The sequence below is a fragment of the Phalangium opilio genome, unplaced genomic scaffold, assembly GCF_054372755.1.
Source record: "Phalangium opilio isolate 3A_F unplaced genomic scaffold, DU_Popi_V2 ptg000352l_1, whole genome shotgun sequence".
NCBI lineage: Eukaryota > Metazoa > Arthropoda > Arachnida > Opiliones > Phalangiidae > Phalangium > Phalangium opilio.
In genome coordinates, this window is record NW_028324228.1 from 8,156,290 (window position 1) to 8,179,636 (window position 23,347).

The 23,347-nt window shown below is 47.2% G+C and overlaps 34 non-coding genes across 34 annotated transcripts; all 34 read right to left on the reverse strand.

The window, feature by feature from the left end:
• Window positions 1-711: 711 nt before the first annotated feature.
• On the reverse strand, window positions 712-784 carry TRNAN-GUU (transfer RNA asparagine (anticodon GUU)). The gene has a single exon. It is a non-coding gene; the product is annotated as a tRNA-Asn (tRNA).
• Window positions 785-1,298: 514 nt separating this feature from the next.
• Window positions 1,299-1,371, reverse strand: TRNAN-GUU (transfer RNA asparagine (anticodon GUU)). Its single transcript has one exon. It is a non-coding gene; the product is annotated as a tRNA-Asn (tRNA).
• Window positions 1,372-2,033: 662 nt separating this feature from the next.
• On the reverse strand, window positions 2,034-2,106 carry TRNAN-GUU (transfer RNA asparagine (anticodon GUU)). Its single transcript has one exon. It is a non-coding gene; the product is annotated as a tRNA-Asn (tRNA).
• An 807-nt stretch (window positions 2,107-2,913) lies between these two features.
• TRNAN-GUU (transfer RNA asparagine (anticodon GUU)) lies at window positions 2,914-2,986 on the reverse strand. Its single transcript has one exon. It is a non-coding gene; the product is annotated as a tRNA-Asn (tRNA).
• Window positions 2,987-3,792: 806 nt separating this feature from the next.
• TRNAN-GUU (transfer RNA asparagine (anticodon GUU)) lies at window positions 3,793-3,865 on the reverse strand. The gene has a single exon. It is a non-coding gene; the product is annotated as a tRNA-Asn (tRNA).
• A 514-nt stretch (window positions 3,866-4,379) lies between these two features.
• TRNAN-GUU (transfer RNA asparagine (anticodon GUU)) lies at window positions 4,380-4,452 on the reverse strand. The gene has a single exon. It is a non-coding gene; the product is annotated as a tRNA-Asn (tRNA).
• Window positions 4,453-5,260: 808 nt separating this feature from the next.
• TRNAN-GUU (transfer RNA asparagine (anticodon GUU)) lies at window positions 5,261-5,333 on the reverse strand. The gene has a single exon. It is a non-coding gene; the product is annotated as a tRNA-Asn (tRNA).
• Window positions 5,334-5,700: 367 nt separating this feature from the next.
• Window positions 5,701-5,773, reverse strand: TRNAN-GUU (transfer RNA asparagine (anticodon GUU)). Its single transcript has one exon. It is a non-coding gene; the product is annotated as a tRNA-Asn (tRNA).
• A 511-nt stretch (window positions 5,774-6,284) lies between these two features.
• On the reverse strand, window positions 6,285-6,357 carry TRNAN-GUU (transfer RNA asparagine (anticodon GUU)). Its single transcript has one exon. It is a non-coding gene; the product is annotated as a tRNA-Asn (tRNA).
• A 515-nt stretch (window positions 6,358-6,872) lies between these two features.
• On the reverse strand, window positions 6,873-6,945 carry TRNAN-GUU (transfer RNA asparagine (anticodon GUU)). Its single transcript has one exon. It is a non-coding gene; the product is annotated as a tRNA-Asn (tRNA).
• A 367-nt stretch (window positions 6,946-7,312) lies between these two features.
• On the reverse strand, window positions 7,313-7,385 carry TRNAN-GUU (transfer RNA asparagine (anticodon GUU)). The gene has a single exon. It is a non-coding gene; the product is annotated as a tRNA-Asn (tRNA).
• Window positions 7,386-7,899: 514 nt separating this feature from the next.
• TRNAN-GUU (transfer RNA asparagine (anticodon GUU)) lies at window positions 7,900-7,972 on the reverse strand. Its single transcript has one exon. It is a non-coding gene; the product is annotated as a tRNA-Asn (tRNA).
• Window positions 7,973-8,780: 808 nt separating this feature from the next.
• Window positions 8,781-8,853, reverse strand: TRNAN-GUU (transfer RNA asparagine (anticodon GUU)). The gene has a single exon. It is a non-coding gene; the product is annotated as a tRNA-Asn (tRNA).
• A 221-nt stretch (window positions 8,854-9,074) lies between these two features.
• TRNAN-GUU (transfer RNA asparagine (anticodon GUU)) lies at window positions 9,075-9,147 on the reverse strand. Its single transcript has one exon. It is a non-coding gene; the product is annotated as a tRNA-Asn (tRNA).
• Window positions 9,148-10,539: 1,392 nt separating this feature from the next.
• Window positions 10,540-10,612, reverse strand: TRNAN-GUU (transfer RNA asparagine (anticodon GUU)). Its single transcript has one exon. It is a non-coding gene; the product is annotated as a tRNA-Asn (tRNA).
• Window positions 10,613-11,860: 1,248 nt separating this feature from the next.
• TRNAN-GUU (transfer RNA asparagine (anticodon GUU)) lies at window positions 11,861-11,933 on the reverse strand. Its single transcript has one exon. It is a non-coding gene; the product is annotated as a tRNA-Asn (tRNA).
• Window positions 11,934-12,447: 514 nt separating this feature from the next.
• On the reverse strand, window positions 12,448-12,520 carry TRNAN-GUU (transfer RNA asparagine (anticodon GUU)). Its single transcript has one exon. It is a non-coding gene; the product is annotated as a tRNA-Asn (tRNA).
• Window positions 12,521-14,336: 1,816 nt separating this feature from the next.
• On the reverse strand, window positions 14,337-14,409 carry TRNAN-GUU (transfer RNA asparagine (anticodon GUU)). The gene has a single exon. It is a non-coding gene; the product is annotated as a tRNA-Asn (tRNA).
• A 73-nt stretch (window positions 14,410-14,482) lies between these two features.
• TRNAN-AUU (transfer RNA asparagine (anticodon AUU)) lies at window positions 14,483-14,557 on the reverse strand. The gene has a single exon. It is a non-coding gene; the product is annotated as a tRNA-Asn (tRNA).
• Window positions 14,558-15,069: 512 nt separating this feature from the next.
• TRNAN-GUU (transfer RNA asparagine (anticodon GUU)) lies at window positions 15,070-15,142 on the reverse strand. The gene has a single exon. It is a non-coding gene; the product is annotated as a tRNA-Asn (tRNA).
• A 367-nt stretch (window positions 15,143-15,509) lies between these two features.
• On the reverse strand, window positions 15,510-15,582 carry TRNAN-GUU (transfer RNA asparagine (anticodon GUU)). Its single transcript has one exon. It is a non-coding gene; the product is annotated as a tRNA-Asn (tRNA).
• A 1,396-nt stretch (window positions 15,583-16,978) lies between these two features.
• Window positions 16,979-17,051, reverse strand: TRNAN-GUU (transfer RNA asparagine (anticodon GUU)). Its single transcript has one exon. It is a non-coding gene; the product is annotated as a tRNA-Asn (tRNA).
• Window positions 17,052-17,125: 74 nt separating this feature from the next.
• TRNAN-AUU (transfer RNA asparagine (anticodon AUU)) lies at window positions 17,126-17,198 on the reverse strand. Its single transcript has one exon. It is a non-coding gene; the product is annotated as a tRNA-Asn (tRNA).
• Window positions 17,199-17,419: 221 nt separating this feature from the next.
• TRNAN-GUU (transfer RNA asparagine (anticodon GUU)) lies at window positions 17,420-17,492 on the reverse strand. Its single transcript has one exon. It is a non-coding gene; the product is annotated as a tRNA-Asn (tRNA).
• An 808-nt stretch (window positions 17,493-18,300) lies between these two features.
• TRNAN-GUU (transfer RNA asparagine (anticodon GUU)) lies at window positions 18,301-18,373 on the reverse strand. The gene has a single exon. It is a non-coding gene; the product is annotated as a tRNA-Asn (tRNA).
• Window positions 18,374-18,887: 514 nt separating this feature from the next.
• TRNAN-GUU (transfer RNA asparagine (anticodon GUU)) lies at window positions 18,888-18,960 on the reverse strand. The gene has a single exon. It is a non-coding gene; the product is annotated as a tRNA-Asn (tRNA).
• Window positions 18,961-19,034: 74 nt separating this feature from the next.
• TRNAN-AUU (transfer RNA asparagine (anticodon AUU)) lies at window positions 19,035-19,107 on the reverse strand. Its single transcript has one exon. It is a non-coding gene; the product is annotated as a tRNA-Asn (tRNA).
• Window positions 19,108-19,328: 221 nt separating this feature from the next.
• TRNAN-GUU (transfer RNA asparagine (anticodon GUU)) lies at window positions 19,329-19,401 on the reverse strand. Its single transcript has one exon. It is a non-coding gene; the product is annotated as a tRNA-Asn (tRNA).
• An 808-nt stretch (window positions 19,402-20,209) lies between these two features.
• On the reverse strand, window positions 20,210-20,282 carry TRNAN-GUU (transfer RNA asparagine (anticodon GUU)). The gene has a single exon. It is a non-coding gene; the product is annotated as a tRNA-Asn (tRNA).
• Window positions 20,283-20,503: 221 nt separating this feature from the next.
• Window positions 20,504-20,576, reverse strand: TRNAN-GUU (transfer RNA asparagine (anticodon GUU)). Its single transcript has one exon. It is a non-coding gene; the product is annotated as a tRNA-Asn (tRNA).
• Window positions 20,577-20,650: 74 nt separating this feature from the next.
• TRNAN-AUU (transfer RNA asparagine (anticodon AUU)) lies at window positions 20,651-20,723 on the reverse strand. Its single transcript has one exon. It is a non-coding gene; the product is annotated as a tRNA-Asn (tRNA).
• Window positions 20,724-20,944: 221 nt separating this feature from the next.
• On the reverse strand, window positions 20,945-21,017 carry TRNAN-GUU (transfer RNA asparagine (anticodon GUU)). The gene has a single exon. It is a non-coding gene; the product is annotated as a tRNA-Asn (tRNA).
• An 808-nt stretch (window positions 21,018-21,825) lies between these two features.
• On the reverse strand, window positions 21,826-21,898 carry TRNAN-GUU (transfer RNA asparagine (anticodon GUU)). Its single transcript has one exon. It is a non-coding gene; the product is annotated as a tRNA-Asn (tRNA).
• An 808-nt stretch (window positions 21,899-22,706) lies between these two features.
• TRNAN-GUU (transfer RNA asparagine (anticodon GUU)) lies at window positions 22,707-22,779 on the reverse strand. The gene has a single exon. It is a non-coding gene; the product is annotated as a tRNA-Asn (tRNA).
• Window positions 22,780-23,347: the final 568 nt, after the last annotated feature.

The following is a 23,347-nucleotide window of genomic DNA, read 5'->3' on the forward strand; positions in this document are numbered from 1 at the left end:
ACCAACCTTTCGGTTAACAGCCGAACGCGCTAACCATTGCGCCACGGAAGCCCAAAAATTAAATGTTCGTCAGTTATTTTTAAAAAACTCTGAATTTTACGTTACATCTAAGACCTCACAACACCGCTCCCAGATGGGCTCGAACCACCAACCTTTCGGTTAACAGCCGACGGCGTTAACCATTGAGCCACGGAAGCCCTAAAATTAAATGGTCGTCAGGTATTGTGGAAAAACTTTGGCTTTTTACGTTACATTTGAGACTTCACAACACTGCTCCCGGGTGGGCTCGAACCACCAACCTTAAGCTTAACATCCGAACACGCTAACCATGGAGCCAAGGAAGCTCAGAAATGAAATGGTCGTCAGGTATTGTGGAAAAACTTTGGCTTTTTACGTTACATTTGAGACTTCACAACACTGCTCCCGGGTGGGCTCGAACCACCAACCTTAAGCTTAACATCCGAACACGCTAACCATGGAGCCAAGGAAGCTCAGAAATGAAATGGTCGTCAGGTATTGTGGAAAAACTCTGAATTTTACGTTACATCTAAGAGCTCACAACACCGCTCCCGGATGGGCTCGAACCACCAATCTTTCGGTTAACAGCCGACGGCGTTACCCATTGCGCAACGGAAGCCCAAAGATTAAATGTTCGTCAGGTATTGTGGAAAAACTTTGGATTTTTACGTTACATGTGAGATTTCACAACACCGCTCCCGGGTGGGCTCGAACCACCAACCTTTCGGTTAACAGCCGAACGCGCTAACCATTGCGCCACGGAAGCTCAAAAATTAAACGGTCGTCAGGTATTGTGGAAAAACTTTGGCTTTTTACGTTACATTTGAGACTTCACAACACTGCTCCCGGGTGGGCTCGAACCACCAACCTTAAGCTTAACATCCGAACACGCTAACCATGGAGCCAAGGAAGATCAGAAATGAAATGGTCGTCAGGTATTGTGGAAAAACTTTGACTTTTTACGTCACATCTGAGACTTCACAACACCGCTCCCGGATGGGCTCGAACCACCAACCTTTCGGTTAACAGCCGAACGCGCTAACCATTGCGCCACGGAAGCCCAAAAATTAAATGTTCGTCAGTTATTTTTAAAAAACTCTGAATTTTACGTTACATCTAAGACCTCACAACACCGCTCCCGGATGGGCTCGAACCACCAACCTTTCGGTTAACAGCCGACGGCGTTAACCATTGCGCAACGGAAGCCCAAAGATTAAATGTTCGTCAGGTAATGTGGAAAAACTTTGGATTTTTACGTTACATGTGAGATTTCACAACACCGCTCCCGGGTGGGCTCGAACCACCAACCTTTCGGTTAACAGCCGAACGCGCTAACCATTGCGCCACGGAAGCTCAAAAATTAAATGGTCGTCAGGTATTGTGCAAAAACTTTGGCATTTGACATTACGTTTGAGATCTCACAACACCGCTCCCGGGTGGGCTCGAACCACCAACCTTTCTGTTAACAGCCGAACGCGCTAACCATTGCGCCACGGAAGCTCAAAAATTAAACGGTCGTCAGGTATTGTGGAAAAACTTTGGCTTTTTACGTTACATTTGAGACTTCACAACACGGCAGCCGGGTGGGCTCGAACCACCAACCTTTTGGTTAACATCCGAACGCGCTAACCTTCGAGCCAAGGAAGCTCAGAAATGAAATGGTCGTCAGGTATTGTGGAAAAACTCTGACTTTTTACGTCACATCAGAGACTTCAAAAACACCGCTCCCGGATAGGCTCGAACCACAAACCTTTTGAATAACAGCTGAACGCGCTAACCATTGCGCCACGGAAGCCCAAAAATTAAATGTTCGTCAGATATTTTTAAAAAATTCTGAATTTTACGTTACATCTAAGACCTCACAACACCGCTCCCGGATGGGCTCGAACCACCAACCTTTCGGTTAACAGCCGACGGCGTTAACCATTGCGCAACGGAAGCCCAAAGATTAAATGTTCGTCAGGTATTGTGGAAAAACTTTGGATTTTTACGTTACATGTGAGATTTCACAACACCGCTCCCGGGTGGGCTCGAACCACCAACCTTTCGGTTAACAGCCGAACGCGCTAACCATTGCGCCACGGAAGCTCAAAAATTAAACGGTCGTCAGGTATTGTGGAAAAACTTTGGCTTTTTACGTTACATTTGAGACTTCACAACACGGCAGCCGGGTGGGCTCGAACCACCAACCTTTTGGTTAACATCCGAACGCGCTAACCTTCGAGCCAAGGAAGCTCAGAAATGCAATGGTCGTCAGGTATTGTGGAAAAACTCTGACTTTTTACGTCACATCAGAGACTTCAAAACACCGCTCCCGGATGGGCTCGAACCACAAACCTTTTGAATAACAGCTGAACGCGCTAACCATTGCGCCACGGAAGCCCAAAAATTAAATGTTCGTCAGATATTTTTAAAAAACTCTGAATTTTACGTTACATCTAAGACCTCACAACACCGCTCCCGGATGGGCTCGAAACACCAACCTTTCGGTTAACAGCCGACGGCGTTAACCATTGCGCAACGAAAGCCCAAAGATTAAATGTTCGTCAGGTATTGTGGAAAAACTTTGGATTTTTACGTTACATTTGAGACTTCACAACACCGCTCCCGGATGGGCTCGAACCACCAACCTTTCGGTTAACAGCCGAACGCGCTAACCATTGCGCCACGGAAGCCCAAAAATTAAATGTTCGTCAGTTATTTTTAAAAAACTCTGAATTTTACGTTACATCTAAGACCTCACAACACCGCTCCCGGATGGGCTCGAACCACCAACCTTTCGGTTAACAGCCGACGGCGTTAACCATTGCGCAACGGAAGCCCAAAGATTAAATGTTCGTCAGGTATTGTGGAAAAACTTTGGATTTTTACGTTACATGTGAGATTTCACAACACCGCTCCCGGGTGGGCTCGAACCACCAACCTTTCGGTTAACAGCCGAACGCGCTAACCATTGCGCCACGGAAGCCCAAAGATTAAATGGTCGTCAGGTATTGTGGAAAAACTTTGACTTTTTACGTCACATCTGAGACTTCACAACACCGCTCCCGGATGGGCTCGAACCACAAACCTTTTCAATAACAGCAGAACGCGCTAACCATTGCGCCACGGAAGCCCAAAAATTAAATGTTCGTCAGTTATTTTTAAAAAACTGTGAATTTTACGTTACATCTAAGACCTCACAACACAGCTCCCGGATGGGCACGAACCACCAACCTTTCGGTTAACAGCCGACGGCGTTAACCATTGCGCAACGGAAGCCCAAAGATTAAATGTTCGTCAGATATCTTTAAAAAACTCTGAATTTTACGTTACATCTAAGACCTCACAACACCGCTCCCGGATGGGCTCGAAACACCAACCTTTCGGTTAACAGCCGAACGCGCTAACCATTGCGCCACGGAAGCCCAAAGATTAAATGGTCGTCAGGTATTGTGGAAAAACTTTGACTATTTTCGTCACATCTGAGACTTCACAACACCGCTCCCGGATGGGCTCGAACCACAAACCTTTTGAATAACAGCTGAACGCTCTAACCATTGCGCCACGGAAGCCCAAAAATTAAATGTTCGTCAGTTATTTTTAAAAAACTGTGAATTTTACGTTACATCTAAGACCTCACAACACAGCTCCCGGATGGGCACGAACCACCAACCTTTCGGTTAACAGCCGACGGCGTTAACCATTGCGCAACGGAAGCCCAAAGATTAAATGTTCGTCAGGTATTGTGGAAAAACTTTGGAGTTTTACGTTACCTGTGAGATTTCACAACACCGCTCCCGGGTGGGCTCGAACCACCAACCTTTCGGTTAACAGCCGAACGCGCTAACCATTGCGCCACGGAAGCCCAACGATTAAATGTTCGTCAGGTATTGTGGAAAAACTTTGGGTTTTTACGTTACATGTGAGATTTCACAACACCGCTCTTGGGTGGGTTCGAACCACCAACCTCTCGGTTAACAGCCGACGGCGTTAACCATTGCGCAACGGAAGCCCAAAGATTAAATGTTCGTCAGGTATTGTGGAAAAACTTTGACTTTTTACGTCACATCTGAGACCTCACAACACCGCTCACGGACGGGCTCGAACCACTAACCTTTCGGTTAACAGCCGAACGCGCTAACCATTGCGCCACGGAAGCCCAAAAATTAAATGGTCGTCGGGTATTGTGGAAACACTTTGGCATTTTACGTTACATGTGAGAGCTCACAACACCGCTTCCGGGTGGGCTCGAACCACCAACCTTTCTGTTAACAGCCGAACGCGCTAACCATTGCGCCACAGAAGCCCAAAGATTAAATGTTCGTCAGGTATTTTTAAAAAACTCTGAGTTTTACGTTACCTGTGAGATTTCACAACACCGCTCCCGGGTGGGCTCGAACCACCAACCTTTCGGTTAACAGCCGAACGCGCTAACCATTGCGCCACGGAAGCCTAACGATTAAATGTTCGTCAGGTATTATGGAAAAACTTTGGATTTTTACGTTACATGTGAGATTTCACAACACCGCTCTTGGGTGGGCTCGAACCACCAACCTTTCGGTTAACAGCCGACGGCGTTAACCATTGCGCAACGGAAGCCCAAAGATTAAATGTTCGTCAGGTATTGTGGAAAAACTTTGACTTTTTACGTCACATCTCAGACCTCACAACACCGCTCACGGATGGGCTCGAAGCACCAACCTTTCGGTTAACAGCCGAACGCGCTAACCATTGCGCCACGGAAGCCCAAAAATTAAATGGTCGTCGGGTATTGTGGAAACACTTTGGCTTTTTACGTTACATGTGAGAGCTCACAACACCGCTCCCGGGTGGGCTCGAACCACAAACCTTTCTGTTAACAGCCGAACGCGCTAACCATTGCGCCACAGAAGCCCAAAGATTAAATGTTCGTCAGGTATTTTTAAAAAACTCTGAATTTTACGTTACATCTAAGACCTCACAACACCGCTCCCGGATGGGCTCGAACCACCAACCTTTCGGTTAACAGCCGAACGCGCTAACCATTGCGCCACGGAAGCCCAAAAATTAAATGTTCGTCAGTTATTTTTAAAAAACTCTGAATTTTACGTTACATCTAAGACCTCACAAAAACCGCTCCCGGATGGGCTCGAACCACCAACCTTTCGGTTAACAGCCGACGGCGTTAACCATTGCGCAACGGAAGCCCAAAGATAAAATGTTCGTCAGGTATTGTGGAAAAACTTTGGATTTTTACGTTACATGTGAGATTTCACAACACCGCTCCCGGGTGGGCTCGAACCACCAACCTTTCGGTTAACAGCCGAACGCGCTAACCATTGCGCCACGGAAGCCCAAAAATTAAATGTTCGTCAGGTATTGTGGAAAAACTTTGACTTTTTACGTCACATCTGAGACTTCACAACACCGCTCCCGGATGGGCTCGAACCACAAACCTTTTGAATAACAGCTGAACGCTCTAACCATTGCGCCACGGAAGCCCAAAAATTAAATGTTCGTCAGTTATTTTTAAAAAACTGTGAATTTTACGTTACATCTAAGACCTCACAACACAGCTCCCGGATGGGCACGAACCACCAACCTTTCGGTTAACAGCCGACGGCGTTAACCATTGCGCAACGGAAGCCCAAAGATTAAATGTTCGTCAGGTATTGTGGAAAAACTTTGGAGTTTTACGTTACCTGTGAGATTTCACAACACCGCTCCCGGGTGGGCTCGAACCACCAACCTTTCGGTTAACAGCCGAACGCGCTAACCATTGCGCCACGGAAGCCCAACGATTAAATGTTCGTCAGGTATTGTGGAAAAACTTTGGGTTTTTACGTTACATGTGAGATTTCACAACACCGCTCTTGGGTGGGTTCGAACCACCAACCTCTCGGTTAACAGCCGACGGCGTTAACCATTGCGCAACGGAAGCCCAAAGATTAAATGTTCGTCAGGTATTGTGGAAAAACTTTGACTTTTTACGTCACATCTGAGACCTCACAACACCGCTCACGGACGGGCTCGAACCACTAACCTTTCGGTTAACAGCCGAACGCGCTAACCATTGCGCCACGGAAGCCCAAAAATTAAATAGTCGGGTATTGTGGAAACACTTTGGCATTTTACGTTACATGTGAGAGCTCACAACACCGCTTCCGGGTGGGCTCGAACCACCAACCTTTCTGTTAACAGCCGAACGCGCTAACCATTGCGCCACAGAAGCCCAAAGATTAAATGTTCGTCAGGTATTTTTAAAAAACTCTGAGTTTTACGTTACCTGTGAGATTTCACAACACCGCTCCCGGGTGGGCTCGAACCACCAACCTTTCGGTTAACAGCCGAACGCGCTAACCATTGCGCCACGGAAGCCTAACGATTAAATGTTCGTCAGGTATTATGGAAAAACTTTGGATTTTTACGTTACATGTGAGATTTCACAACACCGCTCTTGGGTGGGCTCGAACCACCAACCTTTCGGTTAACAGCCGACGGCGTTAACCATTGCGCAACGGAAGCCCAAAGATTAAATGTTCGTCAGGTATTGTGGAAAAACTTTGACTTTTTACGTCACATCTCAGACCTCACAACACCGCTCACGGATGGGCTCGAAGCACCAACCTTTCGGTTAACAGCCGAACGCGCTAACCATTGCGCCACGGAAGCCCAAAAATTAAATGTTCGTCAGTTATTTTTAAAAAACTCTGAATTTTACGTTACATCTAAGACCTCACAAAAACCGCTCCCGGATGGGCTCGAACCACCAACCTTTCGGTTAACAGCCGACGGCGTTAACCATTGCGCAACGGAAGCCCAAAGATAAAATGTTCGTCAGGTATTGTGGAAAAACTTTGGATTTTTACGTTACATGTGAGATTTCACAACACCGCTCCCGGGTGGGCTCGAACCACCAACCTTTCGGTTAACAGCCGAACGCGCTAACCATTGCGCCACGGAAGCCCAAAAATTAAATGTTCGTCAGGTATTGTGGAAAAACTTTGACTTTTTACGTCACATCTGAGACTTCACAACACCGCTCCCGGATGGGCTCGAACCACAAACCTTTTGAATAACAGCTGAACGCTCTAACCATTGCGCCACGGAAGCCCAAAAATTAAATGTTCGTCAGTTATTTTTAAAAAACTGTGAATTTTACGTTACATCTAAGACCTCACAACACAGCTCCCGGATGGGCACGAACCACCAACCTTTCGGTTAACAGCCGACGGCGTTAACCATTGCGCAACGGAAGCCCAAAGATTAAATGTTCGTCAGGTATTGTGGAAAAACTTTGGAGTTTTACGTTACCTGTGAGATTTCACAACACCGCTCCCGGGTGGGCTCGAACCACCAACCTTTCGGTTAACAGCCGAACGCGCTAACCATTGCGCCACGGAAGCCCAACGATTAAATGTTCGTCAGGTATTGTGGAAAAACTTTGGGTTTTTACGTTACATGTGAGATTTCACAACACCGCTCTTGGGTGGGTTCGAACCACCAACCTCTCGGTTAACAGCCGACGGCGTTAACCATTGCGCAACGGAAGCCCAAAGATTAAATGTTCGTCAGGTATTGTGGAAAAACTTTGACTTTTTACGTCACATCTGAGACCTCACAACACCGCTCACGGACGGGCTCGAACCACTAACCTTTCGGTTAACAGCCGAACGCGCTAACCATTGCGCCACGGAAGCCCAAAAATTAAATGGTCGTCGGGTATTGTGGAAACACTTTGGCATTTTACGTTACATGTGAGAGCTCACAACACCGCTTCCGGGTGGGCTCGAACCACCAACCTTTCTGTTAACAGCCGAACGCGCTAACCATTGCGCCACAGAAGCCCAAAGATTAAATGTTCGTCAGGTATTTTTAAAAAACTCTGAGTTTTACGTTACCTGTGAGATTTCACAACACCGCTCCCGGGTGGGCTCGAACCACCAACCTTTCGGTTAACAGCCGAACGCGCTAACCATTGCGCCACGGAAGCCTAACGATTAAATGTTCGTCAGGTATTATGGAAAAACTTTGGATTTTTACGTTACATGTGAGATTTCACAACACCGCTCTTGGGTGGGCTCGAACCACCAACCTTTCGGTTAACAGCCGACGGCGTTAACCATTGCGCAACGGAAGCCCAAAGATTAAATGTTCGTCAGGTATTGTGGAAAAACTTTGACTTTTTACGTCACATCTCAGACCTCACAACACCGCTCACGGATGGGCTCGAAGCACCAACCTTTCGGTTAACAGCCGAACGCGCTAACCATTGCGCCACGGAAGCCCAAAAATTAAATGGTCGTCGGGTATTGTGGAAACACTTTGGCTTTTTACGTTACATGTGAGAGCTCACAACACCGCTCCCGGGTGGGCTCGAACCACAAACCTTTCTGTTAACAGCCGAACGCGCTAACCATTGCGCCACAGAAGCCCAAAGATTAAATGTTCGTCAGGTATTTTTAAAAAACTCTGAATTTTACGTTACATCTAAGACCTCACAACACCGCTCCCGGATGGGCTCGAACCACCAACCTTTCGGTTAACAGCCGAACGCGCTAACCATTGCGCCACGGAAGCCCAAAAATTAAATGTTCGTCAGTTATTTTTAAAAAACTCTGAATTTTACGTTACATCTAAGACCTCACAAAAACCGCTCCCGGATGGGCTCGAACCACCAACCTTTCGGTTAACAGCCGACGGCGTTAACCATTGCGCAACGGAAGCCCAAAGATAAATTGTTCGTCAGGTATTGTGGAAAAACTTTGGATTTTTACGTTACATGTGAGATTTCACAACACCGCTCCCGGGTGGGCTCGAACCACCAACCTTTCGGTTAACAGCCGAACGCGCTAACCATTGCGCCACGGAAGCCCAAAAATTAAATGTTCGTCAGGTATTGTGGAAAAACTTTGACTTTTTACGTCACATCTGAGACCACACAACACCGCTCCCGGATGGTCTCGAACCACCAACCTTTCAGTTAACAGCCGAACGCGCTAACCATTGCGCCACGGAAGCCCAAAGATTAAATGTTCGTCAGGTATTGTGGAAAAACTTTCGCATTTGACATTACGTTTGAGATCTCACAACACCGCTCCCGGGTGGGCTCGAACCACCAACCTTTCGGTTAACAGCCGAACGCGCTAACCATTGCGCCACGGAAGCTCAAAAATTAAACGGACGTCAGGTATTGTGGAAAAACTTTGGCTTTTTACGTTACATTTGAGACTTCACAACACGGCAGCCGGGTGGGCTCGAACCACCAACCTTTTGGTTAACATCCGAACGCGCTAACCTTCGAGCCAAGGAAGCTCAGAAATGAAATGGTCGTCAGGTATTGTGGAAAAACTCTGACTTTTTACGTCACATCCGAGACTTCAAAACACCGCTCCCGGATGGGCTCGAACCACAAACCTTTTGAATAACAGCTGAATGCGCTAACCATTGCGCCACGGAAGCCCAAAAATTAAATGTTCGTCAGATATTTTTAAAAACTCTGAATTTTACGTTACATCTATGACCTCACAACACCGCTCCCGGATGGGCTCGAACCACCAACCTTTCGGTTAACAGCCGAACGCGCTAACCATTGCGCCACGGAAGCCCAAAGATTAAACGGTCGTCAGGTATTGTGGAAAAACTTTGACTTTTTACGTCACATCTGAGACTTCACAACACCGCTCCCGGATGGGCTCGAACCACAAACCTTTTGAATAACAGCAGAACGCTCTAACCATTGCGCCACGGAAGACCAAAAATTAAATGTTCGTCAGATATTTTTAAAAAACTCTGAATTTTACGTTACATCTAAGACCTCACAACACCGCTCCCGGATGGGCTCGAACCACCAACCTTTCGGTTAACAGCCGACGGCGTTAACCATTGCGCAACGGAAGCCCAAAGATTAAATGTTCCTCAGGTATTGTGGAAAAACTTTGGCATTTGACATTACGTTTGAGATCTCACAACACCGCACCCGGGTGGGCTCGAACCACCAACCTTTCGGTTAACAGCCGAACGCGCTAACCATTGCGCCACGGAAGCTCAAAAATTAAACGGTCGTCAGGTATTGTGGAAAAACTTGGGCTTTTTACGATACATTTGAGACTTCACAACACGGCAGCCGGGTGGGCTCGAACCACCAACCTTTTGGTTAACATCCGAACGCGCTAACCTTCGAGCCAAGGAAGCTCAGAAATGAAATGGTCGTCAGGTATTGTGGAAAAACTCTGACTTTTTACGTCACATCCGAGACTTCAAAACACCGCTCCCGGATGGGCTCGAACCACAAACCTTTTGAATAACAGCTGAATGCGCTAACCATTGCGCCACGGAAGCCCAAAAATTAAATGTTCGTCAGATATTTTTAAAAACTCTGAATTTTACGTTACATCTATGACCTCACAACACCGCTCCCGGATGGGCTCGAACCACCAACCTTTCGGTTAACAGCCGACGGCGTTAACCATTGCGCAACGGAAGCCCAAAGATTAAATGTTCGTCAGGTATTGTGGAAAAACTTTGGATTTTTACGTTACATGTGAGATCTCACAACACCGCTCCCGGGTGGGCTCGAACCACCAACCTTTCGGTTAACAGCCGAACGCGCTAACCATTGCGCCACGGAAGCCCAAAAATTAAATGTTCGTCAGGTATTGTGGAAAAACTTTGACTTTTTACGTCACATCTGAGACCTCAAAACACCGCTCCCGGATGGGCTCGAACCACCAACCTTTCGGTTAACAGCCGAACGCGCTAACCATTGCGCCACGGATGCTCAAAAATTAAATGGTCGTCAGGTATTGTGGAAAAACTTTGACTTTTTACGTCACATCTGAGACCTCACAATACCGCTCCCGGATGGTCTCGAACCACCAACCTTTCAGTTAACAGCCGAACGCGCTAACCATTGCGCCACGGAAGCCCAAAGATTAAATGTTCGTCAGGTATTGTGGAAAAACTTTGGCATTTGACATTACGTTTGAGATCTCACAACACCGCACCCGGGTGGGCTCGAACCACCAACCTTTCGGTTAACAGCCGAACGCGCTAACCATTGCGCCACGGAAGCCCAAAGATTAAATGTTCGTCAGGTATTGTGGAAAAACTTTGGCTTTTTACGATACATTTGAGACTTCACAACACGGCAGCCGGGTGGGCTCGAACCACCAACCTTTTGGTTAACATCCGAACGCGCTAACCTTCGAGCCAAGGAAGCTCAGAAATGAAATGGTCGTCAGGTATTGTGGAAAAACTCTGATTTTTACGTCACATCCGAGACTTCAAAACACCGCTCCCGGATGGGCTCGAACCACAAACCTTTTGAATAACAGCTGAACGCGCTAACCATTGCGCCACGGAAGCCCAAAAATTAAATGGTCGTCGGGTATTGTGGAAACACTTTGGCTTTTTACGTTACATGTGAGAGCTCACAACACCGCTCCCGGGTGGGCTCGAGCCACCAACCTTTTGGTTAACAGCCGAACGCGCTAACCATTGCGCCACAGAAGCCCAAAGATTAAATGTTCGTCAGGTATTTTTAAAAAACTCTGAATTTTACGTTACATCTAAGACCTCACAACACCGCTCCCGGATGGGCTCGAACCACCAACCTTTCGGTTAACAGCCGACGGCGTTAACCATTGCGCAACGGAAGCCCAAAGATAAAATGTTCGTCAGGTATTGTGGAAAAACTTTGGCATTTGACATTACGTTTGAGATCTCACAACACCGCTCCCGGGTGGGCTCGAACCACCAACCTTTTGGTTAACAGCCGAACGCGCTAACCATTGCGCCACGGAAGCCCAAAGATTAAATGTTCGTCAGGTATTGTGGAAAAACTTTGGCATTTGACATTACGTTTGAGATCTCACAACACCGCTCCCGGGTGGGCTCGAACCACCAACCTTTCGGTTAACAGCCGAACGCGCTAACCATTGCGCCACGGAAGCTCAAAAATTAAACGGTCGTCAGGTATTGTGGAAAAACTTTGGCTTTTTACGTTACATTTGAGACTTCACAACACGGCAGCCGGGTGGGCTCGAACCACCAACCTTTTGGTTAACATCCGAACGCGCTAACCTTCGAGCCAAGGAAGCTCAGAAATGAAATGGTCGTCAGGTATTGTGGAAAAACTCTGACTTTTTACGTCACATCCGAGACTTCAAAACACCGCTCCCGGATGGGCTCGAACCACAAACCTTTTGAATAACAGCTGAATGCGCTAACCATTGCGCCACGGAAGCCCAAAAATTAAATGTTCGTCAGATATTTTTAAAAAACTCTGAATTTTACGTTACATCTATGACCTCACAACACCGCTCCCGGATGGGCTCGAACCACCAACCTTTCGGTTAACAGCCGATGGCGTTAACCATTGCGCAACGGAAGCCCAAAGATTAAATGTTCGTCAGGTATTGTGGAAAAACTTTGGATTTTTACGTTACATGTGAGATCTCACAACACCGCTCCCGGGTGGGCTCGAACCACCAACCTTTCGGTTAACAGCCGAACGCGCTAACCATTGCGCCACGGAAGCCCAAAAATTAAATGTTCGTCAGGTATTGTGGAAAAACTTTGACTTTTTACGTCACATCTGAGACCTCAAAACACCGCTCCCGGATGGGCTCGAACCACCAACCTTTCGGTTAACAGCCGAACGCGCTAACCATTGCGCCACGGAAGCTCAAAAATTAAATGGTCGTCAGGTATTGTGGAAAAACTTTGACTTTTTACGTCACATCTGAGACCTCACAACACCGCTCCCGGATGGTCTCGAACCACCAACCTTTCAGTTAACAGCCGAACGCGCTAACCATTGCGCCACGGAAGCCCAAAGATTAAATGTTCGTCAGGTATTGTGGAAAACTTTGGCATTTGACATTACGTTTGAGATCTCACAACACCGCTCCCGGGTGGGCTCGAACCACCAACCTTTCGGTGAACAGCCGAACGCGCTAACCATTGCGCCACGGAAGTTAAAAAATTAAACGGTCGTCAGGTATTGTGGAAAAACTTTGGCTTTTTACGTTACATTTGAGACTTCACAAGACGGCAGCCGGGTGGGCTCGAACCACCAGCCTTTTGGTTAACATCCGAACGCGCTAACCTTCGAGCCAAGTAAGCTCAGAAATAAAATGGTCGTCAGGTATTGTGGAAAAACTCTGACTTTTTACGTCACATTCGAGACTTCAAAACACCGCTCCCGGATGGGCTCGAACCACAAACCTTTTGAATAACAGCTGAATGCGCTAACCATTGCGCCACGGAAGCCCAAAAATTAAATGTTCGTCAGATATTTTTAAAAACTCTGAATTTTACGTTACATCTATGACCTCACAACACCGCTCCCGGATGGGCTCGAACCACCAACCTTTCGGTTAACCATTGCGCAACGGAAGCCCAAAGATTAAATGTTCGTCAGGTATTGTGGAAAAACTTTGACTTTTTACGTCACATCTGAGACTTCACAACACCGCTCCCGGATGGGCTCGAACCACAAACCTTTTGAATAACAGCTGAACGCTCTAACCATTGCGCCACGGAAGCCCAAAAATTAAATGTTCGTCAGTTATTTTTAAAAAACTCTGAATTTTACGTTACATCTAAGACCTCACAACACCGCTCACGGATGGGCTCGAACCACCAACCTTTCGGTTAACAGCCGAACGCGCTAACCATTGCGCCACGGAAGCCCAAAGATTAAATGTTCGTCAGGTATTGTGGAAAAACTTTGGCATTTGACATTACGTTTGAGATCTCACAACACCGCTCCCGGGTGGGCTCGAACCACCAACCTTTCGGTTAACAGCCGAACGCGCTAACCATTGCGCCACGGAAGTTAAAAAATTAAACGGTCGTCAGGTATTGTGGAAAAACTTTGGCTTTTTACGTTACATTTGAGACTTCACAAGACGGCAGCCGGGTGGGCTCGAACCACCAACCTTTTGGTTAACATCCGAACGCGCTAACCTTCGAGCCAAGTAAGCTCAGAAATAAAATGGTCGTCAGGTATTGTGGAAAAACTCTGACTTTTTACGTCACATCCGAGACTTCAAAACACCGCTCCCGGATGGGCTCGAACCACAAACCTTTTGAATAACAGCTGAATGCGCTAACCATTGCGCCACGGAAGCCCAAAAAATAAATGTTCGTCAGATATTTTTAAAAACTCTGAATTTTACGTTACATCTATGACCTCACAACACCGCTCCCGGATGGGCTCGAACCACCAACCTTTCGGTTAACAGCCGAACGCGCTAACCATTGCGCCACGGAAGAACAAAAATTAAATGGTCGTCGGGTATTGTGGAAACACTTTGGCTTTTTACGTTACATGTGAGAGCTCACAACACCGCTCCCGGGTGGGCTCGAACCACCAACCTTTCGGTTAACAGCCGAACGCGCTAACCATTGCGCCACGGAAGCCCAAAGATTAAATGTTCGTCAGGTATTGTGGAAAAACCTTGGCTTTTTACGTTACATTTGAGACTTCACAACACGGCTCCTGGGTGGGCTCGAACCACCAACCTTTCGGTTAATAGCCGAACGCGCTAACCATTGCGCCACGGAATCCCAAAGATTAAATGTTCGTCAGGTATTGTGGAAAAACCTTGGCTTTTTACGTTACATTTGAGACTTCACAACACGGCTCCTGGGTGAGCTCGAACCACCAACCTTTCGGTTAAAAGCCGACGGCGATAACCATTGCGCAACGGAAGCCCAAAGATAAAATGTTCGTCAGGTATTGTGGAAAAACGTTGGCATTTGACATTACGTTTGAGATTTCACAACACCGCTCCCGGATGGGCTCGAACCACAAACCTTTTGAATAACAGCTGAACGCTCTAACCATTGCGCCACGGAAGCCCAAAAAATAAATGTTCGTCAGATATTTTTAAAAACTCTGAATTTTACGTTACATCTATGACCTCACAACACCGCTCCCGGATGGGCTCGAACCACCAACCTTTCGGTTAACAGCCGACGGCGTTAACCATTGCGCAACGGAAGCCCAAAGATTAAATGTTCGTCAGGTATTGTGGAAAAACTTTGGATTTTTACGTTACATGTGAGATCTCACAACACCGCTCCCGGGTGGGCTCGAACCACCAACCTTTCGGTTAACAGCCGAACGCGCTAACCATTGCGCCACGGAAGCCCAAAGATTAAATGTTCGTCAGGTATTGTGGAAAAACTTTGACTTTTTACGTCACATCTGAGACTTCACAACACCGCTCCCGGATGGGCTCGAACCACAAACCTTTTGAATAACAGCTGAACGCTCTAACCATTGCTCCACGGAAGCCCAAAAATTAAATGTTCGTCAGTTATTTTTAAAAAACTCTGAATTTTACGTTACATCTAAGACCTCACAACACCGCTCACGGATGGGCTCGAACCACCAACCTTTCGGTTAACAGCCGAACGCGCTAACCATTGCGCCACGGAAGAACAAAAATTAAATGGTCGTCGGGTATTGTGGAAACACTTTGGCTTTTTACGTTACATGTGAGAGCTCACAACACCGCTCCCGGGTGGGCTCGAACCACCAACCTTTCGGTTAACAGCCGAACGCGCTAACCATTGCGCCACGGAAGCCCAAAGATTAAATGTTCGTCAGGTATTGTGGAAAAACCTTGGCTTTTTACGTTACATTTGAGACTTCACAACACGGCTCCTGGGTGAGCTCGAACCACCAACCTTTCGGTTAAAAGCCGACGGCGATAACCATTGCGCAACGGAAGCCCAAAGATAAAATGTTCGTCAGGTATTGTGGAAAAACGTTGGCATTTGACATTACGTTTGAGATTTCACAACACCGCTCCCGGATGGGCTCGAACCACAAACCTTTTGAATAACAGCTGAACGCTCTAACCATTGCGCCACGGAAGCCCAAAAATTAAATGTTCGTCAGTTATTTTTAAAAAACTCTGAATTTTACGTTACATCTAAGACCTCACAACACCGCTCACGGATGGGCTCGAACCACCAACCTTTCGGTTAACAGCCGAACGCGCTAACCATTGCGCCACGGAAGCCCAAAAATTAAATGGTCGTCGGGTATTGTGGAAACACTTTGGCTTTTTACGTTACATGTGAGAGCTCACAACACCGCTCCCGGGTGGGCTTGAACCACCAACCTTTCGGTTAACAGCTGAACGCGCTAACCATTGCGCCACGGAAGCCCAAAGATTAAATGTTCGTCAGGTATTGTGGAAAAACCTTGGCTTTTTACGTTACATTTGAGACTTCACAACACGGCTCCTGGGTGGGCTCGAACCACCAACCTTTCGGTTAACAGCCGAACGCGCTAACCATTGCGCCACGGAAGCCCAAAGATTAAATGTTCGTCAGGTATTGTGGAAAAACCTTGGCTTTTTACGTTACATTTGAGACTTCACAACACGGCTCCTGGGTGAGCTCGAACCACCAACCTTTCGGTTAACAGCCGACGGCGTTAACCATTGCGCAACGGAAGCCCAAAGATAAAATGTTCGTCAGGTATTGTGGAAAAACTTTGGATTTTTACGTTACATATGAGATTTCACAACACCGCTCCCGGGTGGGCTCGAACCACCAACCTTTCGGTTAACAGCCGAACGCGCTAACGATTGCGCCACGGAAGCCCAAAGATTAAATGTTCGTCAGTTATTGTGGAAAAACCTTGGCTTTTTACGTTACATTTGAGACTTCACAACACGGCTCCTGGGTGAGCTCGAACCACCAACCTTTCGGTTAACAGCCGAACGCGCTAACCATTGCGCCACGGAAGCCCAAAGATTAAATGTTCGTCAGGTATTGTGGAAAAACTTTGGCATTTGACATTACGTTTGAGATCTCACAACACCGCTCCCGGGTGGGCTCGAACCACCAACCTTTCGGTTAACAGCCGAACGCGCTAACCATTGCGCCACGGAAGAACAAAAATTAAATGGTCGTCGGGTATTGTGGAAACACTTTGGCTTTTTACGTTACATGTGAGAGCTCACAACACCGCTCCCGGGTGGGCTCGAACCACCAACCTTTCGGTTAACAGCCGAACGCGCTAACCATTGCGCCACGGAAGCCCAAAGATTAAATGTTCGTCAGGTATTGTGGAAAAACCTTGGCTTTTTACGTTACATTTGAGACTTCACAACACGGCTCCTGGGTGGGCTCGAACCACCAACCTTTCGGTTAATAGCCGAACGCGCTAACCATTGCGCCACGGAAGCCCAAAGATTAAATGTTCGTCAGGTATTGTGGAAAAACCTTGGCTTTTTACGTTACATTTGAGACTTCACAACACGGCTCCTGGGTGAGCTCGAACCACCAACCTTTCGGTTAAAAGCCGACGGCGGTAACCATTGCGCAACGGAAGCCCAAAGATAAAATGTTCGTCAGGTATTGTGGAAAAACTTTGGATTTTTACGTTACATATGAGATTTCACAACACCGCTCCCGGGTGGGCTCGAACCACCAACCTTTCGGTTAACAGCCGAACGCGCTAACCATTGCGCCACGGAAGCCCAAAGATTAAATGTTCGTCAGGTATTGTGGAAAAACGTTGGCATTTGACATTACGTTTGAGATTTCACAACACCGCTCCCGGATGGGCTCGAACCACAAACCTTTTGAATAACAGCTGAACGCTCTAACCATTGCGCCACGGAAGCCCAAAAATTAAATGTTCGTCAGTTATTTTTAAAAAACTCTGAATTTTACGTTACATCTAAGACCTCACAACACCGCTCACGGATGGGCTCGAACCACCAACCTTTCGGTTAACAGCCGAACGCGCTAACCATTGCGCCACGGAAGCCCAAAAATTAAATGGTCGTCGGGTATTGTGGAAACACTTTGGCTTTTTACGTTACATGTGAGAGCTCACAACACCGCTCCCGGGTGGGCTTGAACCACCAACCTTTCGGTTAACAGCTGAACGCGCTAACCATTGCGCCACGGAAGCCCAAAGATTAAATGTTCGTCAGGTATTGTGGAAAAACCTTGGCTTTTTACGTTACATTTGAGACTTCACAACACGGCTCCTGGGTGGGCTCGAACCACCAACCTTTCGGTTAACAGCCGAACGCGCTAACCATTGCGCCACGGAAGCCCAAAGATTAAATGTTCGTCAGGTATTGTGGAAAAACCTTGGCTTTTTACGTTACATTTGAGACTTCACAACACGGCTCCTGGGTGAGCTCGAACCACCAACCTTTCGGTTAACAGCCGACGGCGTTAACCATTGCGCAACGGAAGCCCAAAGATAAAATGTTCGTCAGGTATTGTGGAAAAACTTTGGATTTTTACGTTACATATGAGATTTCACAACACCGCTCCCGGGTGGGCTCGAACCACCAACCTTTCGGTTAACAGCCGAACGCGCTAACCATTGCGCCACGGAAGCCCAAAGATTAAATGTTCGTCAGGTATTGTGGAAAAACTTTGGATTTTTACGTTACCTGTGAGATTTCACAACTCCGCTCCCGGGTGGGCTCGAACCACCAACCTATTAGTTAACAGCCGAACGCGCTAACCATTGAGCCACGGAAAACCAAAAATTAAATGGTCGTCAGGTATTGTGGAAAAACTTTGACTTTTTACGTCACATCTGAGACTTCACAACACCGCTCCCGGATGGGCTCGAACCACAAACCTTTTGAATAACAGCTGAACGCTCTAACCATTGCTCCACGGAAGCCCAAAAATTAAATGTTCGTCAGTTATTTTTAAAAAACTCTGAATTTTACGTTACATCTAAGACCTCACAACACCGCTCACGGATGGGCTCGAACCACCAACCTTTCGGTTAACAGCCGAACGCGCTAACCATTGCGCCACGGAAGAACAAAAATTAAATGGTCGTCGGGTATTGTGGAAACACTTTGGCTTTTTACGTTACATGTGAGAGCTCACAACACCGCTCCCGGGTGGGCTCGAACCACCAACCTTTCGGTTAACAGCCGAACGCGCTAACCATTGCGCCACGGAAGCCCAAAGATTAAATGTTCGTCAGGTATTGTGGAAAAACCTTGGCTTTTTACGTTACATTTGAGACTTCACAACACGGCTCCTGGGTGGGCTCGAACCACCAACCTTTCGGTTAATAGCCGAACGCGCTAACCATTGCGCCACGGAAGCCCAAAGATTAAATGTTCGTCAGGTATTGTGGAAAAACCTTGGCTTTTTACGTTACATTTGAGACTTCACAACACGGCTCCTGGGTGAGTTCGAACCACCAACCTTTCGGTTAAAAGCCGACGGCGATAACCATTGCGCAACGGAAGCCCAAAGATAAAATGTTCGTCAGGTATTGTGGAAAAACTTTGGATTTTTACGTTACATATGAGATTTCACAACACCGCTCCCGGGTGGGCTCGAACCACCAACCTTTCGGTTAACAGCCGAACGCGCTAACCATTGCGCCACGGAAGCCCAAAGATTAAATGTTCGTCAGCTATTGTGGAAAAACGTTGGCATTTGACATTACGTTTGAGATTTCACAACACCGCTCCCGGATGGGCTCGAACCACAAACCTTTTGAATAACAGCTGAACGCTCTAACCATTGCGCCACGGAAGCCCAAAAATTAAATGTTCGTCAGTTATTTTTAAAAAACTCTGAATTTTACGTTACATCTAAGACCTCACAACACCGCTCACGTTTGGGCTCGAACCACCAACCTTTCGGTTAACAGCCGAACGCGCTAACCATTGCGCCACGGAAGCCCAAAAATTAAATGGTCGTCGGGTATTGTGGAAACACTTTGGCTTTTTACGTTACATGAGAGAGCTCACAACACCGCTCCCGGGTGGGCTTGAACCACCAACCTTTCGGTTAACAGCTGAACGCGCTAACCATTGCGCCACGGAAGCCCAAAGATTAAATGTTCGTCAGGTATTGTGGAAAAACCTTGGCTTTTTACGTTACATTTGAGACTTCACAACACGGCTCCTGGGTGGGCTCGAACCACCAACCTTTCGGTTAACAGCCGAACGCGCTAACCATTGCGCCACGGAAGCCCAAAGATTAAATGTTCGTCAGGTATTGTGGAAAAACCTTGGCTTTTTACGTTACATTTGAGACTTCACAACACGGCTCCTGGGTGAGCTCGAACCACCAACCTTTCGGTTAACAGCCGACGGCGTTAACCATTGCGCAACGGAAGCCCAAAGATAAAATGTTCGTCAGGTATTGTGGAAAAACATTGGATTTTTACGTTACATATGAGATTTCACAACACCGCTCCCGGGTGGGCTCGAACCACCAACCTTTCGGTTAACAGCCGAACGCGCTAACCATTGCGCCACGGAAGCCCAAAGATTAAATGTTCGTCAGGTATTGTGGAAAAACTTTGGCATTTGACATTACGTTTGAGATCTCACAACACCGCTCCCGGGTGGGCTCGAACCACCAACCTTTCGGTTAACAGCCGAACGCGCTAACCATTGCGCCACGGAAGAACAAAAATTAAATGGTCGTCGGGTATTGTGGAAACACTTTGGCTTTTTACGTTACATGTGAGAGCTCACAACACCGCTCCCGGGTGGGCTCGAACCACCAACCTTTCGGTTAACAGCCGAACGCGCTAACCATTGCGCCACGGAAGCCCAAAGATTAAATGTTCGTCAGGTATTGTGGAAAAACCTTGGCTTTTTACGTTACATTTGAGACTTCACAACACGGCTCCTGGGTGGGCTCGAACCACCAACCTTTCGGTTAATAGCCGAACGCGCTAACCATTGCGCCACGGAAGCCCAAAGATTAAATGTTCGTCAGGTATTGTGGAAAAACCTTGGCTTTTTACGTTACATTTGAGACTTCACAACACGGCTCCTGGGTGAGCTCGAACCACCAACCTTTCGGTTAAAAGCCGACGGCGATAACCATTGCGCAACGGAAGCCCAAAGATAAAATGTTCGTCAGGTATTGTGGAAAAACTTTGGATTTTTACGTTACATATGAGATTTCACAACACCGCTCCCGGGTGGGCTCGAACCACCAACCTTTCGGTTAACAGCCGAACGCGCTAACCATTGCGCCACGGAAGCCCAAAGATTAAATGTTCGTCAGGTATTGTGGAAAAACGTTGGCATTTGACATTACGTTTGAGATTTCACAACACCGCTCCCGGATGGGCTCGAACCACAAACCTTTTGAATAACAGCTGAACGCTCTAACCATTGCGCCACGGAAGCCCAAAAATTAAATGTTCGTCAGTTATTTTTAAAAAACTCTGAATTTTACGTTACATCTAAGACCTCACAACACCGCTCACGGATGGGCTCGAACCACCAACCTTTCGGTTAACAGCCGAACGCGCTAACCATTGCGCCACGGAAGCCCAAAAATTAAATGGTCGTCGGGTATTGTGGAAACACTTTGGCTTTTTACGTTACATGTGAGAGCTCACAACACCGCTCCCGGGTGGGCTTGAACCACCAACCTTTCGGTTAACAGCTGAACGCGCTAACCATTGCGCCACGGAAGCCCAAAGATTAAATGTTCGTCAGGTATTGTGGAAAAACCTTGGCTTTTTACGTTACATTTGAGACTTCACAACACGGCTCCTGGGTGGGCTCGAACCACCAACCTTTCGGTTAACAGCCGAACGCGCTAACCATTGCGCCACGGAAGCCCAAAGATTAAATGTTCGTCAGGTATTGTGGAAAAACCTTGGCTTTTTACGTTACATTTGAGACTTCACAACACGGCTCCTGGGTGAGCTCGAACCACCAACCTTTCGGTTAAAAGCCGACGGCGATAACCATTGCGCAACGGAAGCCCAAAGATAAAATGTTCGTCAGGTATTGTGGAAAAACTTTGGATTTTTACGTTACATATGAGATTTCACAACACCGCTCCCGGGTGGGCTCGAACCACCAACCTTTCGGTTAACAGCCGAACGCGCTAACCATTGCGCCACGGAAGCCCAAAGATTAAATGTTCGTCAGGTATTGTGGAAAAACGTTGGCATTTGACATTACGTTTGAGATTTCACAACACCGCTCCCGGATGGGCTCGAACCACAAACCTTTTGAATAACAGCTGAACGCTCTAACCATTGCGCCACGGAAGCCCAAAAATTAAATGTTCGTCAGTTATTTTTAAAAAACTCTGAATTTTACGTTACATCTAAGACCTCACAACACCGCTCACGGATGGGCTCGAACCACCAACCTTTCGGTTAACAGCCGAACGCGCTAACCATTGCGCCACGGAAGCCCAAAAATTAAATGGTCGTCGGGTATTGTGGAAACACTTTGGCTTTTTACGTTACATGTGAGAGCTCACAACACCGCTCCCGGGTGGGCTTGAACCACCAACCTTTCGGTTAACAGCTGAACGCGCTAACCATTGCGCCACGGAAGCCCAAAGATTAAATGTTCGTCAGGTATTGTGGAAAAACCTTGGCTTTTTACGTTACATTTGAGACTTCACAACACGGCTCCTGGGTGGGCTCGAACCACCAACCTTTCGGTTAACAGCCGAACGCGCTAACCATTGCGCCACGGAAGCCCAAAGATTAAATGTTCGTCAGGTATTGTGGAAAAACCTTGGCTTTTTACGTTACATTTGAGACTTCACAACACGGCTCCTGGGTGAGCTCGAACCACCAACCTTTCGGTTAACAGCCGACGGCGTTAACCATTGCGCAACGGAAGCCCAAAGATAAAATGTTCGTCAGGTATTGTGGAAAAACTTTGGATTTTTACGTTACATATGAGATTTCACAACACCGCTCCCGGGTGGGCTCGAACCACCAACCTTTCGGTTAACAGCCGAACGCGCTAACCATTGCGCCACGGAAGCCCAAAGATTAAATGTTCGTCAGGTATTGTGGAAAAACGTTGGCATTTGACATTACGTTTGAGATTTCACAACACCGCTCCCGGATGGGCTCGAACCACAAACCTTTTGAATAACAGCTGAACGCTCTAACCATTGCGCCACGGAAGCCCAAAAATTAAATGTTCGTCAGTTATTTTTAAAAAACTCTGAATTTTACGTTACATCTAAGACCTCACAACACCGCTCACGGATGGGCTCGAACCACCAACCTTTCGGTTAACAGCCGAACGCGCTAACCATTGCGCCACGGAAGCCCAAAAATTAAATGGTCGTCGGGTATTGTGGAAACACTTTGGCTTTTTACGTTACATGTGAGAGCTCACAACACCGCTCCCGGGTGGGCTTGAACCACCAACCTTTCGGTTAACAGCTGAACGCGCTAACCATTGCGCCACGGAAGCCCAAAGATTAAATGTTCGTCAGGTATTGTGGAAAAACCTTGGCTTTTTACGTTACATTTGAGACTTCACAACACGGCTCCTGGGTGGGCTCGAACCACCAACCTTTCGGTTAACAGCCGAACGCGCTA